Source organism: Pelodiscus sinensis, chromosome 15, assembly GCF_052426305.1.
Source record: "Pelodiscus sinensis isolate ZL-2025 chromosome 15, ASM5242630v1, whole genome shotgun sequence".
NCBI lineage: Eukaryota > Metazoa > Chordata > Testudines > Trionychidae > Pelodiscus > Pelodiscus sinensis.
Genome location: NC_143066.1, coordinates 12530903 through 12549499, shown reverse-complemented (window position 1 = coordinate 12549499; position 18597 = coordinate 12530903). Strand labels below are relative to the sequence as shown.

At 44.5% G+C, this 18597-nt stretch overlaps 1 protein-coding gene and 1 pseudogene across 3 annotated transcripts in view; one reads left to right on the top strand and one right to left on the bottom strand.

Annotated features, from left to right (window-relative positions):
• The window catches only part of ABAT (4-aminobutyrate aminotransferase), a 146750-nt gene that overhangs the window by 105208 nt on the left and 22945 nt on the right, over positions 1 to 18597 (bottom strand). The window contains exon 1 of one of the 3 annotated variants that reach the window (XM_075899274.2): positions 1365 to 1393. The exons of the other annotated variants lie outside the window; for them this stretch is intronic. The gene's annotated coding sequence lies outside the window, so the exon portion shown is untranslated. Of the gene's footprint in view, positions 1 to 1364; positions 1394 to 18597 lie in introns of those variants that run through there. 3 annotated transcript variants of the gene reach the window in all.
• Positions 19 to 657, top strand: LOC149523544 (uncharacterized; annotated as a pseudogene).

Genomic DNA, 18597 nt, shown 5'->3' with positions numbered 1-18597 from the left:
CTACAAAGTCAAATCCAGATGGAAGAAGTCCAAATCCTGATCCAGGGAGAACCCCAGATTCTGCATCAGATTGCCCCATAAGCAATTGTTACAGATACTGAGCCCCTAAGTTTGGCAGCTAAGGCAAGTAGGCATGATGGAGGATTCTTTGGTTAGAATGCACCTACAGCATGTGCAAGAAAAAGGAAAGGAATTTGTCCTACCAACAGAAGATTGGATTAAAACCCTACAGCTCATAATGAATCGAGCATTATGGAGTCCCTTACCTCAAATATAGGGTATGAGAAAAATATTTTAAAGAAATAGTAACCTTATTGGAACATAATGGTATCCAGACAAGCTGGAGTGCCTGTCTAATCTACAGCAAAGATCCACTGAGTCATCACATCAATTCCATCTGTGGTTAAGTGTAGAATGGCACAGCCACATGTACAAGAACACAGATGAATCACAATACGTTAGTTTGCTGGTAAATTTGCAGGAAAAGGTTAACATGTATATAAAGGATGACACTTATTTAAAGAGGCACTGGCCCTATTGGCCAAGGCACATTCTGAAGGAGGCCTTAAAGTAGTTTGGTATGAAGCCCATGTTGCCATACTTCATGAACCACAAGCTAATCCTAACACAAGGATTGAGGGGCCTCTGGTTAAGTGATTAAAGGGGAAAGTGGGAAGGGCTGCTCAAGCTAGCCTTGGCTGGAGTGTCCTCCTTACCCACCACAGACAGGCTACAGTGGTCCCCCCTACTGCAGGCAGGGGCTGTTCCAGCCTCGCCAGAGCAGCCACTGCCTGCAATGCACCCGGGCCCATCATGGACAGGGGCTGCTCTGGATGGTCGGAGAAGCCCCTGTCCAAAGCAGGGCCCACAGGTGTGCAGCAACCCCCTGACCACTGTGGGAGGGGAGCTGCTCCAGCCCCCACTGGTTAACCGGTACCACTAAGCATCACCTGTTAAGGTTAACTGGTTAACCTTTCACATTCCTAGTAGAGGCATTTCCATAGTCTCCTCTCAGTGGGGAATCTCTGCAAAGGTTGAAATGGACCAAGAATCACATTTAGCCAACAGTTCTGTAAGGACTAAAGATATTATACTTCCCACATGGACCACAGTCACCTGGAATGGTGAAGCAAACCAACTGCACTATAGAAGTAATGCTAAGAAATCTGGTTGCTATCAGTGGACATAACTGAGATACTTTCATGATTCTAATCCTAATGGGCCTATACCTTAATATAAACAACATTATGTCTACTGATAAAACACCATTTAAAGTGATAACAGGCTGAACCTTGCAACTACCAAAACACTTGATCTGACACGAGGTGGCACTGAATTAGATTAAATAAAAATGAAGTACCTACCTGCAGAATCTGCAAGATCATTTTAAATCAAGTCCACATGCAGCGAGCTGCTAAATTTGGAAAATTCTAATTAAGGATGTAAAATCCCATTTAATTAGTTAACTATTATGTTTAACTGGTTAACCATTAAAATGGGGGCATTTGGGGTAGACCACCTGTTAACCAATAAGCTTCATCCAATAAGGTTAACCATTGACATCCCTAATTCAAATGCAAGGCAAAGGTCTATTTTGATAAAAATCAAAGAGTGAATACTTGGAAGGTTAAAAACCAAGTAATGTTACCTTACAAAGCATCAAAACATGGGCTGTGTAATTGATGGATCAGACCCTTCTGAATCATCAGTAAACTCATTTCAACAGTGGTACAAAACTAAGATAACAGAAGGCAAGTATAATAAAAACAGAATCTACCATGCTAATCAGTTAAAGCAATATCAATCATTCCCGTCTCAGAAACAACTTCAGAACCTAGGTGAATAACACCTCGCAAAATTGCTACAGCTGAAGTGCTGCAGATCACAACCATAAAATAGATACTGGCATTTTTGATTTACTACACCCTTACTGTTTCTCTAAAAGTAAGAGAAAACCAAAACCAAAAATTAGAGACTAAACTATTACAAAAGAAACAAATCCAGGAAACTTAACACAAACATACACACCATCTAGAATAGTGGTTCCCAAAATTTTCGGCGTCATGCCCCTTTTATGATTTTTGAGAAACCCTCATGCCTCCCCACCTCTTCTTTACCATCATCCAACCCCTCTTTTAACAAAAAATGCAATTCACAATTTAAAATTAAAAATAAAACACAAAAACTCGGTATAAAAATTATTTAAAATTAAAAATAAGCACAAATAGGTTTTTTTGGCACAACAATTTAATAAAATGTAATTTAACATAAGAAATAGCAGAAAAAAATGAATTTAATGGGAAGAATGATGCTGCATTTTCTTCACGAGTTGGGAATAGGGAATGAGGGATTTGAGTGTGGGAAGGGGTGAAAGGTGCAAGCACAGGGAGGGAATTTGGGTGCAGGAGGAGGTGGAGAAGAGGCTGCTAGCTCAGGGAGGGGGCTCCAGGCTGGAGAGTGTTGGGGTCAGGAGGAGGGTTAGGGTGCTGAGCAAGCCACAGGCTTGTGGATGTGAGGATGCAGGAGTTCAGGTTGAGGTGCATGAGGGTTTCCGGGTAGGGGGCGTGGGAGTATGATGGGCACAGGATACAGATTTGCAGTATGTGGCTTGTGCAATAGTGTTTTGGGAGAAGACTGAGGATGTGAGAGGCTCAGGACAGGGGTTTCTGGTGTATGATAGTCTCAGGGTTGGGGTTTGTGTGGGGATGCAGGGTTGTTATGATGCTGCAGCCAGATGGGGGCTTGGCTTGGGGGCTTGTTGGCCAGGCTTCGTTTTTAAATAAAATATGTCCAACACAAACATTTCAGCATTGTCTATATTTATGGGAGGGGTGGGAACCTGTTTTGGGTCAGGAGTGTCTGACTCACAGAAAAATCAGTCAGGGACCACACAAATAAGATGCAAAAAAACTACCTCTAAAAGCCCCTCCAAACCTCACTGATGCATCCCCAAATGGGACAGCTCCTTTCCCTGGCATCTCTAGGTAAGACTGAGGATCAAGGCCTCAGGCCAGATTAACTCTTCTAGGGTTCCAGGGTTAGTGGAATTTGTGGGCCCCTTTACACTCTGAGGTGGGGCCAAAAATGAGGGATCCAGTGTGCCAGCGAGTGGGATAGGGATGGGGTGCAAAATCTGGGAGGAAAATAGGGTACAGGAGCAAGCTGGGGGTAGGTGTCTGGTCAGGATGGAGGGGCAGGAGCAGAGTGCTGGTGGGTGTCTGGCTAGGAGGGAAGGGCAGAGTGCTGGTGGATGGCTAGGCCTGAGGCAGAGGCAGGGTGCTGGATGGGGTCTGGCCAGGACTTGTTACATGCAATTTCTTATCCAAATAGTAGTTCTAATAATCTTTTCTCATAAGCTGGGAAGTCTCCCAACTTGGGCCTGATCCTCTCCCCATACTGTCTGAAAGGTTTTCAGCAGTCATTTTAGGTGGCAAATAGCAGTGTCCAGGCATCTGGCAGCAGCCCCAAGTGTTTGGTTTCCCAACTTTATCTTTCTTTTGCCACAGGTGGGAATTCTTTATTTTCAGTTTAAACTTTTCACACTTCCAGTGAAAAAGTACAGCATCCAAAATGGGTTCAAGCATCAGGTGACCTAGCTACATGTCTTGGCAGGATCAACCATAGTCTAGGCTTACAGAAAAAACAATACTCTTTACAGATAACTGCCCCGAGTACCAGGCCATTAAGTTCCTTTGAGTACTTCTAATGGCCCTCATTTCGTAGGTCTAGATTAGTAAAACAAGTTTATTCTTCATGCTTCTAGCTTTAGTTGCAGGAATGGTACATGTACACAAATAGAATCTGCTAAATGTGTATATTCTAACTTTTTAATGATATGTTACATTAAGTATTTTGCATAAAGCTATTAAAGTGGTTATGTATATTCATAAGCATATTTCTATGAAGAATATGGGGTGCGAACTAATGACCTGGATGAAGGTCATTAATAAAGATGTTGAACAAAACCAGCCCCAGAACCAATTCTGGGGTCACTCTGCTTGATACTGACCGCTAATCAGAGATCAAGTCGTTGATCACCAACCACTGAGACCAAAAATTTAGCCAGCTTTCTGTCCATCCTACAGTCCATTTATCCAATCCATACTACATTAACTTGCTGGCAAGAATACTGTTGGAGACTGTATCAAAAGCTAAGTCCAGGTATATAACGTCCACCAATTTTCCCATATCCATAGCCCATTACTTCATCACAGAAGGCAATCAAGCTAGTCAGGCATGACTTGCTCTTGGTGAATCCATGCTGACTATTCCTGATCACTTTCCTTTCTTCCAAATGCCTCAAAATGGATTTCTTGAGGATCCCCTCTGTGATTTTCTGGGGACTGATTGCTGTGATCCTTATAGGCACATGGTTTTACTATAAGGCTACGTCTACACTACTAGTATCCTGGTAAAACTGCTGTGTCCAGGGAATGTGTTTGCTCTTCCAAAAAAATTTTCAGAAGAGCAGATGCACTTTTTCAGCATCCCTGTAAACAGAAACGAAGAAGAAGGGATGTTCCAAAAAAGGGTTTTTTTCTGACATCTGGGTCAGTGTAGACAGGCCAAATGTTAGAAAAGCCTCTTCCGGAAAAAGCTACACAAATTGTGAACCGCAAATTACATAGCTTTTTCTGCTTCTTTTTTCTGAAGGACAGCATAGTGCAGACATAGCCTAAGTGACCAGACATACCCTGCAAAGAAAATGATGATTTATTTGATAAGCCTTCAGTAGGCAGTGGCTCATTCACATTAGAAAGCAACAGCCAGAGAGACTTGTTAGGAAATATAAAATGTACCATACCATGCACAGAGCTGTAACACCTGAACAAAACAAAATACTGAGACATAGCAGTTCCTAAGGGGTAGAGACAAAATGTCAAAAGCATAAATGTTACACATGCCTTCAAGAAATAGATACAGAACACATTAGCATCACATAGTAAGAGGTAAAACAAACTGGGACATTCACCGTCACATTCTATTCATAATTTAAAATATTGACTTGCTAAGGGACTAAAAAGTAAGCCCTAAGAACTCTAATCTTTTTGAGGAGGAAATGCATCCTTCGTTTAAAATGCCTGCAGTCCTTGAAAAGGAACGAGAATATTATTTTTACTGGAATATCAAATCAACATTTACATATTGACAACTACTACAATCAGCAGTGTTTTTCATAAAGAGATCCACTGCATAAACTAATAGCAAGTAGACAATTTATATTTATAACTGGTCCTGACACAGAGAAACCAAAGCTTTAAGATTCCTGTAGCAAAGCGATTGCAGATTTGTGTGGCCCTTCATCCTTAATCAGCTATTTGACACCTTGAACCAAGCCTCTTGATGATTTTAAAAAATTGTCTTTGTAGTCATGAATAAAGGACTTTGTCTGTCAGCACTCTTATCAAGGGATAAGAGCAATTACTATTTATGGGGAGTGATGTGTCAGAAAATCACACAAAATGGGACCTATGACCCACTTTCCATTACACACGTGCAATCATATGGTCTTGTCTACACTACCAATTTTTGTCAACAAAACTTATGTCGGCACTCAAAATTCAACAAAAACAAAAATTGACAAAGGGTGTTAATACTTCCTCCCTCTCTCTAGAGATCACATCCACATTGGGGGCAACACACTGTGGAGAAGTACCCACAATGCAGTGTTGTGAGACGATGGTGCTGATCACTGAGCATCTTGGGATTCCCTTCAAGTTCTCTCACTCACAGCCACCTCAAAGCTGCCAAGAGCTACATCAGAAGTAGCTCTGTGAGCTCTCTATGCTGTGTAGTGCATCAGTCTCTTCCCCAACCCTTGTGATGGTGGCCTGCCTGCAGTTGTGTTCCTAGTAGAGGAATAGGAGCATTCCAATCATTTGCTCTCTGTTTCCCAAACAGAACAGCACACTTAGCTGTCTTAGTTCCAGAAGCTTCAAAAGGGGAGGGGTGCATGCCTGCAGGACAACAGATATAAAAAACGTTGAAAGAGTAATCAGGGCAGGTATTATAGGATGCTGGTGGAAGTCAGTTCTATCAACAAAAAAGAACTACAGTGTCTATACTGGCTCTTCGTTGACAACAAAGTGTGTGTGTGTGGGGGGGGGTATCTCTCATGGGGTGACTGACTCAAACTGGGCTTTTTTCCCAACAAAAGTCACATTGTAGTATTTACACACTCACTGTTTTGTCACAACAGGCAGTTTTTGGCAACAACACTTGATAGTGTAGACAAGGACTTTTAATCAAGCTGACTAAGAGCAGACCAAAAACAAATGTACTTATTGCAGCTCAACTGTAGGAATTACTTTTATAAACAGTATGCAATTTTCTATCAAGTAGAAACTAGGGATGTGAAAGGTTAACCTGTTATAACCACCCTAAATGGGTAGTGCTTACTGGTTCTGGTTAACCAGTAACTGATGTGGGATGGACTATCTTGCTTTGGGCATGGGGCTGTGCCAGCCTTGCAGGGGGCCTGCCACAGAGAGAGGCTGCTGGGGGGGGGGGGGGGAGGAGGGGAAGGAGGGCCTGGGAGCCAGCAGCAGCCCCAGTGCAAGGCTGGGGGAATGAGCCCTGCAGGTAGTAAGTGTGCATTAAGAAGAGGCACCCCACATTGGTCAGAACTTGAAAAGCACGTAGCAGACATGGTGCATGAGCATCGTCAAAATGGTTATGTAGTGACACGAAACAAAATACGTATGTTTGCACTTCAGTGGGGCAAATCTAACCCAGATCACAGCAAAGGATTTAAGGCCACTGTATCCTGGTGTACTAGGTTCATGGAAAGGCATAATCTGGTACTGAGGCAAAAGACCAAAATTGCACAAAAATTACCTGCAGATCTCGACGGAAAAGTAAGTCTTTTCCATCGATATGTAATACAACAGCGCAAGAAACATGGCTATGCGTTAAGTCAGATCGGAAATATGGATGAAACTCCTATGAATTTTGATATGGTTGGAAATAAAACTGTTAATCCAAAAGGTGCAAAAACAGTGTTAATTAAAACAACAGGACATGAGAAGTCCAGTTTTACAGTGGTACTAGCATGTACAGCTGATGGCGCCAAACTAAGACCAATGATTATTTTTAAAAGAAAAACAATGCCGAAAATCAAGTTCCCTGTTGGAGTTTTTGTACATGTGAATGAAAAAGGCTGGATGGATGAAGAAGGGGTAAAGCTATGGCTTGATAATGTATGGAGTAGGCGACCAGGTGGACTTCGTTAAGAACGTAGCCTACTGGTGCGGGATATGTTCAGGGCTCATTTAACTACCAGCACAAAGAAAAGGCTGGCAAGAATAAACACAGATGCGGCAGTTATTCCTGCAGGATTGACATCATTGGTACAGCCACTGGATGTGTGCCTAAACAAGTCATTTAAAGATCGCATTCGAGAACAGTGGAATGAGTGGATGGTTAGCGGCAAAAAGTCATTCACAAAAGGAGGAAACATGCGTGCGCCACAATTGGATGTTTTGTGTAACTTTGTCATAAAAGCCTGGAATTATATTGGTGCAGAAACAGAAATCAAGTCTTTCAAGAAGTGTGGCATATCAAATTCTTTGGATGGTATGGAGGACAACTTCTTGTGGCAAGATGAAGGGGAAGCCAAAGCTGAAGCCACACCATCTGATTCGGAATTAGATCCATATGATGACTGTCTTATAAATGTACCACAAGATGTCATTGATGAACTTATGTCAGAGGATGAACATGATGAGGATTTTGAAGGATTTTAAGTACCTGCAAGTCAAAACCATTTTAATTAAAATTATTTAAATCAAATCTGATGTTATTAAATGGTGTTGCCTCAGAAGGGGGGGTAGTCTTATACGGCAAGTATAGGCCAAAACCTATGTTTTAACTGGAAAATTAGGGGGTCGTCTTATACGCCCAGTCATCTTATACGCAGGAAAATACGGTAAGCTTTCAATTGTTTGCAGAAGAGTATGTTCATGGCCTCCTGAGATTCTTCCTCATTTCAGTGGATGCTGGGTATGCTCTGGATATACTTCAGCATTTGGTGGGCCATGGTTAATATGATTGCCATAATTCTTTGATGCACAACAGGATCCACAATAACCATGCCATGTTTACACTGCTATGGTAATTGGATGGATAACCTGGACGGGAGGAGAGCGGAAAGGGCATGAACAGACAGTTCCCTATTGCTTTCAAGAGGGAAAAAGAGGAGGAAATGGCAGGGAGGAGATGAGTGCATTATGGGACAATAATGGCATGTACCCAGAAACACCTGCTGCACAGTTCTGGTACCAGAATGCAAAGGGGCACAAGAATCCACATTGCATCACTTTCAAAGTTAATGGTAGCCACCCTACTGGGGACTTGCTACCTTAAACTTCATCAAATGCGTGTACACAATGGGGCCATGCACCCTGGGCCAAACAGAGAGGGAGCCAGGAGGGCCATTTGGCCTGGGCCTCAAGCTCAAAGGAGGCCTCAAACTTAGACACTTGTTAATTTTTTGGCTAGAGTTTTCCTCAAGAATTAGTGGATTTGCATGGAAGAAAGTAAGAAAACTATTTGTTACATAAAAAAATATTCAAATGATGTTTTACTCATTTTTGGTGCCTTCTTTTGTTTTCATGTGTTGTCCTTTTTAACATTTTTTATTGTGGGTAGGGGGCCTCAAAAGCTGAAAATGGTCCAGACCTTTCTGGGCCTCTGAGGCTAAATCTAGACTACAGGCTTCTTTCAGAAGAAGCTTTTTTCGGAAGAGACCTTCCGAAAAAGCTTCTTCCAAAACAGCACGTACATGCACAAAAGCGCATCGAAAAAGTGATGTGCTTTTGTGAAAGACAGTGTCCAGACTGATGGGATGTTCTCTCGCAAAAAAGGCCACCCAGAACCATTTCAGGCATGGCTTTAGATCACCAGTTGCTTCTGAGAGCTGGTGTCTTGCAGAGACATGCACTTAAAGAGAAACAGCCGTTTCTCTGCTTCTGTTGCGTGCCTCCCTACCTCTTTGAGGGACAGCAAAGCTCTCGTAATACCTGCTGTGGTTGCCCTTTTGGTTTTGGATTCCACAGCTTTTTCCTTTGAGCCATGGAGCCGGAGCTGCCCCTGGGCATGCAATGGCCTCACACGGCCATGCTGCAGTTTTTGAAGCACTTTGTACCAGCTGCCTTCTTGGTCCTGCACGAGCTGGATCCCAAGCTTATTCTGGGGAACCTCTCCCTGGGTGTGGCTGCTCCACTCTGGCAACCATACCCCAATGGAGAGGCGTTTTTGGAGGCTCAACACCAGTTTGGACTGGTGCGATCAGCTGGTCCTGGAGCAGTGGGACAGCTAGCAAATGGCTCCAAAACTTCCGCATGCAGAAGGCCACCTTTTTGGAGGTATGTACCTGGCTCACCCCCCTCCTCTAGAGACAAAATACCCACCTGCGGCTTGCCATCCTCCTGGAGAAGCGGGTCACCATCACCATATGGAAGCTCGCCTCCCCTGATAGCTACCAGTTGATGGGCAACCAGTTTGGTGTGTGGAAATCCGTCTGGGCCCTCCTCAAGGAGGAAAGGCACTCTGGGGCTGCAGTTCCTGCATAGGGAGGAGAGTCCTGGAAAATGGGGACCCCTCAGGAAAAGAGGGTTGGGGACTGTGGGGAGTGGAGTGGGTGTAGGGGGGAGCCCCATCCCCAGGGGGTTCTGCCATCCTGCCCTCACACAGCCCTGCCGCTGGGGGGGGGGAGGAAGCAGAGCTCATAGGGGATGGCTCCTTAGTTGTTGGGGGGGAGGGGCAGGGGAGAGGAACAAGGCGGGCACCTCCCAAGGGCTCAGGCACTCCCCCCCCTCATTCTCTGTTTTGTATGTTTCTTTGTCTCCCTCTGCAGGTGGTGAGAGTCATCAACTCCATCGTGCTGTGGCGGGTCGTCCATCTGGGAGACCTGGATATGATTATCACCAGATTTTCTGCCTTGGGGTTCCTGAACTGCAGGGGAGGCATTGATAGGACCCACATCCCGATCTGCACATCAGACCATTGAGTGGCCCAGTACATCAATCAGAAGGGCTACTTTTCGATGGTGCTGCAGGCCCTGGTCGACTATCAGGGACACTTTACAGACATTTTTGTTGGGTGGTCGGGCATCTTCAGAAACTCCAGCCTGTATCACAAGCTGGAGGCGGGGACGTTTCCCCCTGCCGTGAATTTGCCATTGGAGATGTGCAGATGCCACTGTGCATCATGAGGGACATGGCCTATCCCCTCATAAGCCATGGCATGAAGTCATACACTGGTCACCTGGATCCCAGCAGGGACCAATTTAATGCCCACTTGAACCAGGCCCAGATCCAGGTGGAGTGCACACTCAGCCGCCTCAAGGTACGTTTCCAATGCCCGCTGACCCACCTCAACGTAGGGGAGCACAACATCCCCAAGATAGTCACGGTATGTTGTATCCTCCACAACGTTGTGGAGAGGAAGGGGGAGGCTTTCCTTGGGGAGGGGGGGGCGGACAGAGGCCGGCTACGAGGGGAAACCCTTTAAGCAGCTGCAGACAGCTGCCATCTGCCAGGCCCATCAGGCCAGGGTGCGCATCTGGGAGGCCCTAAAGTTCTCTCAAGGATCCCAGTAGCTCTCCCCAGGGCCTCCTCCCTCGGGGCCTCTGGCTTGCAACCCTATTCCTTCCCCACCACAACCCCTCCCTTTGCCCTTTCCCTGACCTCTCAATAAACACACCTGTTTGGTTTTCCAAAAAATGAAGTCTGTATTTATAAAACATTCAGAAAAGGTGGGCGGGGGAGAGGAGCTCATAACCTGGAGGAGGAGGGGGGCTCAGAGCTGGGAGGGCAGCTCAATGTGCCACCTTGGGAACGGGGACCCTGTCGGAGTCGGGGTTGGGTGCATCCAGGGAGCACAGGCGGGTGGACAGAAGGGGGGGCTGGAGCAGGATCAGGGTTGGCAAGGAGAGGGGGATGGGTATTACCTGGGGAGGGAGAAGACACATTGCATGAGGAGAGAGCAGAGGCACAGAAGCGAGGGCAGGCAGAAGGGGAATGGGCATAGCGACATGATGGCACACGTTGTCACACTGCTGCATCAACTGGTCCCATGCCCGCTTCCACCACTCCAAGTCCTCTTACTCCACACCTCTTACTCCCCCTGGGTGGGATGCAGGGTTATACCTAGGCTAGTCAGAAGACAGGAAGAGGAGTGATTGGAGCTGGCTGTGCCTGGAAAGAGGAACTATTAAGTGGAGCCTGAGTCTGGGGATGTGACCCTGGAACAAGGGGTCATATTGGCAGGGAAGTACCCCTGGGCCTAGTGTCCCAGAAGGGGCACATAACTGGTTGTGAGAGAGAAGTTAAAAAGGATGCTGTCTGGGAAACTGCAGAAGTCCCCTGGGAGGGTAAGCCATGAAACCTTTTAGAGAAATGGTGAGCTGAGGATGGAAATGAGGTGTGTGTGGGGGGAGGGGGGAGGGAACCCGGAGGATCAAATGCTCTTCCCCTCCTCTGATTTCTAATTTTCATGTGGCCCTGCTTCCTGAAGTGTTGGAGTAGTAGGGCAGATCAGTGGTTTGTCTCTGTTTAGTTGCTGATTGCTCGTGAAGTCAGTGGCAATCACTTTTGACAGTGACAACTAGCTGAGGAGAGAGACCACTGCTCAGGTGAATCGTCGAGTACTAAACACTTTTCTGAAAAAACTTAAACGATATCAAGAATGTATCTGGGCAGTAACACATGGAAAATACTTTTTTAGCTCAATAGCTGTATTATGTTGCAAGACATTTGTTTATAACCCTGTTTTCTGTGTTTTTGCTTACTTGTATCTGTAAAATAACATCTTTTAGCCTGGAGTTTTCCCTTTTGTCTGTCAGACAAAGCGTCCACCCCCCATCATGTAAAAAACATATTGCCACACTTTTTTACACAGATCACTCAAAATAGCTGAACTTTGAAATTTGGCAAACGTACAGTATTCATCTTGGAATATTTCCATGTTTCAAGTCCGAGGAGTGAAATGGTTTGGATGATGGTGAAGAGGCTGAGTAATCACTTTTGAGCAATACTCACTTGGCATCTGCTAAGATTTATTCTTGGAGAATAATTAAACCCTGCCCCCTTTGTAACATGATAATGCATCGCCATCCAGCACAGCAGACCTTGGGCTATCGCTGCTAGTGAAACAGTCAGCACAAGGGAGAGGGTGCTGTGTGTTTTTCAATGTAACATTTCCAAATAAAATAACGGCATGAGGAAGAGACCATGATCATGGAAAAAACTGCACACTTTTTGGTCACCGTAATTTGGGCTGCTTCTATGAAGTTTTCCAACATGAACTGAGAAAATTGATTAAAACCTTTTGTTGATCCATTGACAATATGGCTCATTATAGCTTAGTTTGTTGTGATTGTAAATGTGTTTGGTTCTGACAAGATTCAGAAATGTCCAGTACATCTTTCTTACACTTTCTTTTCACTTCTCCTCTGCCATCTCTCTTTCTCCTACACTATTCAGAACAATAAATGGGTCCTGAGAAGGGAAATAAAACAGTGAAAATATTTTCATAGTGCTTCATCTTTGCACTTTGTTGGGGGTATTTGAATTAGTTGTCAACCCTGATTTCCATCTGTAATCTTCATACCAACAAAGAGAAAAGCTGCTTTTGAAAATTGGTGCCTCTGGTATGATGACAATAGTGGGAACACAGGAAATCTGAAGTTCAGAGAATGTCCCTGAATAGTCTGTTAATTGACTAGGAACAGCTTTTAAGGGTAAGTTTTATTATACTGTTGGGGGAGGGAAAGTGGCTGATTTATTACATGTGGTCAGAATCCACAAGTGGCCCTGACATAATGGATTTCTACACTGCAATTAGTAAGCTGTCTTTGCATGCATGCAAAGGTATTTCCAAAGCAGATCATAAAACTTCAGTTTCTGATTAACTCTCATTAACTCTCTGCTGTTAACTAGCAAGAGATGGAGGCTGCAGTATTTCATGTTCAAGGCTTCAGTAAATTAGCAAAGGACATTGACTTTACAGTATTCGATAAAATTACTTTATTATTGTTAAACCCTGTGTTCAAGTCAGTCTCTCAAATAAGGTATGTTTTATGGGTGAGAGGATAAACTCTGGACTGTCACCTTTTTTGATCTGTCTAAAACAATGCTCCAACTACATAGTTGAGCACAAGAGAAGTTAAATGGGATCCAAGAACAACTAAAGGAAACATCCTTAATGCATGTGTTCTGCTGACCCATTTTGAGTCTGTAATAATAACTAACATGTTTTATTTATTCCACTGTCCAAATAGACCAGAGTCATCTTGGTGTGACTTCTCTGAAGCTACATGGAGTCATGATGACAGTGAATTTAGCTCAATGTGTTAGGTCACGTCTGCACAATGAGATATGGTTGAATGTGTTAAGGTCAACTTTTTAGCGACTAATTTTATAAAGTTGAAGTTGCATGCGGGCCCTCTCAAGGTATGTCTACACTACAGAGTTTTGTCAGAAAAATGGCCGTTTTTTTTACAAAACTTGAGGAACATCCACAAAGCAATCATGTTCTTTCAAAAGTAAATTGAAAGAACAGAGGGGGTTTTCTGATGTTGGCAATCCTCATTCTATGAGGAAGAAGCCTTTTTCCGAAAGTACTCTTTTGGAAAAAGGCGTGTGTGGACAGGGAGGAGGATTTTTTCCTGAAATAAGAGGCTTCCAGGAAATAGCACAGGTGCCCTGGTGGCCACTCCTTAGAAAGTAATCAGAACGCTATAGTTCCTGTCTCCTGGCCCTTCTTAAAGCTGCAGGCACCCTGGACAAGCCTTGTGACAGGAAGCTGGCTTCAGAGCAGCACCTCACTATATGGCTCTTCCTGCCACAGGCCTTGCCACCCATGGCCGAGCCTCAGGCTCCCTGGCCCTTGTAGGGAGCAGCCCCAGAGGTCTCAGGACCCACCCAGGGGGAGTAAGAGGTGTGGAGTCCCACCAGTTCTCAACCAAGGGAGTTGGTCTTGGTCTACTCATGAGAATCAGCTACCCTGTGACAGGCACCAAAGTACGAAAATGTTGCTCTGTTTTCAACCAGTTTTGCCATTCATCTGTACCATAATTTAGTTAAAAAAAAATAACCTACACAGTTACTTCCTCTGATTTATATACAGGCAGTCCCCGGGTTACGTACAAGATAGGGACTGTAGGTTTGTTCTTAAGTTGAATTTGTATGTAAGTCGGAACTGGTACATATTGTAGGGGAAACTCTAGCCAAACATTTCTCCAGAGCTCAGTTTTATTCTCCCACACCTCACTTCCCTCAGTCCTTTATTCTCAAGCTGAGGTGTCTGCTGAGAGAAGCCGCTCCGCGTCTCCCTGGTCTGCTGGGGGGAAGTAGCTAGTGAGCTAGTGCGGGGTTGCCTCACCCCGTTTGTAAGTAGGGATCCGATGTAAGTCGGATCCATGTAACCCGGGGACTGGCTGTATTTGCATCTGAATTCAGAGTTCTCAATTTCCCTCGCAAAAGCTGAGACCATCACAACATTAGGAAAGTGGTCTGCAACAAAATGCTAGCAGCTATAATTGCTACAAGAGAAAATAACTCTGGACTATAATCTTGGCATCATTTAGGCTACCTCTAAACGACAGGTTTCTTTTGGAAGAAGCTTTTCTTCGGAAGAGATCTTCTGAAAAAACCATCTTCCGAAAGAGAGCGTCCACACTGTAAAAGTGAATCGAAAAAGCGATCTGCTTTTTAAAAGAGAGTATCCAGACTGAATGGACACTCTCACACATGTAAGCTATGATTGCTATGGACAGAAAAGACCAGGGCACCTGTGCTTTTTTATCTTTCCTCTTTCTGAAAGTGCTCCCTCTTCCCCAGCCACACACGCCTTTTTGTGAAAGAGCTCTTTTGCAAAAAGGCTCCTTGATCGTAGAAAGAGGATTACCAATGCCAGAAAACCCCATCTGTTCTTTCTATTTTCTTGCAGAAGAACACAATGCAGTGTGGTCGTTCCTGAAGTTGTGTCAGAAAAACGGACAGCTTTCCGACAAAACTCTGTAGTGTAGGCATACCCTCAGAAACCTGGTATATTTTGCAGGCATCACAAAGTAGATGAGTCCTGGCATTGACTTCTGAGCTAAGATTTAATTAACTGGATCACAGATATAGAGCTCTACAGAATAAACATAACCAGCTTTGTGGCTCAAGGATTAGGAAAGCTTGAAAAGGTCAGCATTTATTTATTTATTTATTTGGGTAAAGTAACTTGAAGTGTTTTAAACCCAGAGGCAAAGCCATGATCTTAAAGGCAGTACAGACATTCATGTGAACAAATGCTTCCTTTTTGTATTAATACTCAGACACATATTTGTGATGGTTCCTTTGAAAGGTTTGTGCAAGACAATCTAAATGCAGGCAAGCTATTTGGGTTTGAGGGAAAGTCAGTTGCACTCTGACTTCATATACCTGATCCTCAATTTTCTCTTTGTGCCTAAATAAATTTCCAGCAGGCCCAGTAAGCACAGCACTTTAGCTAGAGCCCTGTAGCACTGTCTTTATAAAAGCCCGTCTCTTTACCAGAAGCTTTGATACCACAAGTGAAAAGCCTTCAGCAGTAACCCCAGTTAACATTCACTAAGGCAGCTAGTGAGACATGAGACATACCATGATCTGATGTAGTAGAAGGAGGAACAGATTCAACAGCATGAGCTAAAAAGGTAGCTGCACAAGAACATTTTCACTGCAACAAAATACAGGACTATGTAGCACTTTAAAGACTAACAAGATGGTTTATTAGATGATGAGCTTTCGTGGGCCAGACCCACTTCCTCAGATCAAATAGTGGAAGAAAATAGTCACTCCTCGTGGAGTAACGGTAGAGTTCAGAATAGGAACCCTAATCCGAACTACCTACTCCGAGCCGCGTGTAGCCGCGGGCATGGAGTCCGAACTAGCGGGGCTTTAAAAATGGTGGCGCCTGGCAAGATGCAAATGAAGCCCGGGAAATTCAAATCCCGGGCTTCATTTGCAACTTCGGTTGCCTACATTAACCGCCCTAGTTCGAACTAGGGTGGTAGCGTAGATATACCCACAGTGATCACTGCTAGATGTACTTTCAAAGATGCTAGAGCTAATCCTGTTTCTTTCTGTTACAGGATATAGTCTAAAATGGCATTTAAAGGCACCATACACGGATCCAGTTTTTCAGTAGCACACCACGATAGGAATCTGCGCCACTTTTGAAGGTAAGTGGATCGAGTGGATTGTTTCCTACTATGCAATAAGACATCTCTCACTTTGTCCAAACAGTGGAGTTTACCTTCTTGGAACCAACAATGAGCCAGGCTGTCAATTGTAGCGTATGGGGTTGAAGAGACATCTGATACAGATAGGGGAACCATGTTTGTCATGCCCAGAATGGGGCTATGAGAATCACTGTTGCATCTTCTCTGTTGATTTTCTTGGAATGAGTTGAGTAGGAGGAAAAGCATATAAGAGGGGGCCTCTCCAATGGAAAGAAAGGCATCCCCTAAAGATCCACGATCTATGCCGGCCCTGGAACAATATTGCTGGCATTTCGTATTCTTGTAGGAGGCAAAGAGGTCTATCTGTGGATGACCCTTGTGATGGAATATAGGCGGGAGGAGGTGTTGATGAAGCTCCCATTCATGGTCCGAGGCAAAATGTCTGCCGAGCAAGTCTGTGAGCACATTGCTGATCCTTGGTAAGTAGGAAGCTGTCAAGGTAACCGCATTGCGGACTCACCAATTCCATAGTCAAAGCGCCTCAGCATACAGGGAACGAGAGCAGGCGCCCTTCTGTCAATTTATATAGTATATTGTGGAGACATTGTCAGTAAGTACCCTCACTGTGGTTCCTCGGATGTGCAGCAGAAAATGCCTGCATGCATTTGCAACTGCCCTGAGTTCCAGTATGTTGATGTGCAAGGCAGATTCTCTGGTCATCCATAGACTTTGGACGGACATGTCTCCCATATGAGCTCTCCATCCCATGAGGGAGGTGTCAGTAGTAATCTGTGTGGTAGGTTGATCCCGATAGAATGGAACTCCTGCAAATAACTTGTTTGGCTCAGTCCACCACTTCAGAGATGCTAGAGATGCCTGTGTACATCTCACTTCTGATGGGTGTAAACAGAAACAAGCCAGAGTTGAAGGCAACAAAAGTGGAGCCTCACATGAGCAACCATGTAAGCTGTAGTTGCCATATGAACCATGATGTGGAAATCATTTCATATTTAGCTAGAAGCCATTCTGTATAACAAAAGCCATTTCAGTTTCTTATGTCTACGCGTATACTAGAGGGAGTGAACTGACCTTCAGTGATGTAAGAAAAGGCCAGCAGGATGGGCTGTTGGAATGTGTTAATGAACTATTTTAAGCTGAAGCCCTTACTCCCTAAAACCTGTTTCTTTCTTTGCTGATAATAATTCCTCTTTGAAGTTCGCTTTGATTTCTTGCCCTGACGTCAGACTTACTTGGTTAAGGGTATAAAATACTAAGATTGATTGTGCTGAACAGCCTTACTGGGCCCGGCTCTGCTGGGGGTCACGTTTGGCTCACTTTGCCTTATTGATCAATAAAGCTGTTTGTTAACCGCCAAAACAGAGGGAAGCCTTTGTTTCAACAGTGAGTTGAAGACAGGTAAGTATTGATGCTCTGGGGCTGTTTGTGAATGTCAATATAAGGTCTTGGATTGCTCAGAATCATTGCAATGGTAGATACGCTCTTGCCATGGTGGATTCTAGATGGGTTCCAATGAACTCTAGGATTTGTGCAGGTAGAAGCATTGATTTCTGTTTGTTGAGAATGAGGCCTAAGAGGTCAAATGTCTGCTTGGTTAGGGATATCATATGAAGAGTGTCCATATCTGTCGGTCCTTTTATTAGACAGTTGTCTAGGTAGGGAAAAATCATAATCCGTTGCTGACGCAGATATGCGGCGATGATAGGCCAAAGGGTAGAACATGATACTGATAGTGGTCCAATCTGACCACAAAGCGTAGAAATGGTCTGTATGCTGGGTGTATAGTAATATGAAAGTAGGAGTCTTGCAGGTCGAAGGCTACGAACCAGTCCACCTGTTCTAATGCTGGGATAATGGATGCTAGGGTCACCATCTTGAATTGTTGTTTCCGAAAGTATAGGTTCAATTGGCGAAGGTCTAGAATAGGTCTCCAGCCACCTGTATTTTTCGTTGTGAGAAAGTAGTGGGACTGGAAGCCCCTGCCCTTGAACTCTTCTGGCACCGTCTCTACTGCTCCAATGTCTAAGAGATGGTGGACCTCCTTTTTGAGTACATCCTCATGAGAAAGGTCCCTGAAGAGGGATGGAGATGATGGGGAGGTAGAGGGTAGTGCTACAAACGGTATGGTGTAGCCTGATGACATGATCTCTAGGACCCAATGATCTGATGTAATGGTAGCCCAGTGGTGGTAAAATGATCTCAGCCAATGATGTTGGGGTAGATTGATCATGGTGACCCAGCAAGGGGAAGTCCTGCAAATTCTCGACATGAACGTCAAACCTGCTGTTTGCTTGTCTGCTGGTTTGGGTTACCACTGTTCTGAGGCCATCTCTTCTGCGGTTGTTGCCTCTGTCTGGATTGGTCAAAGC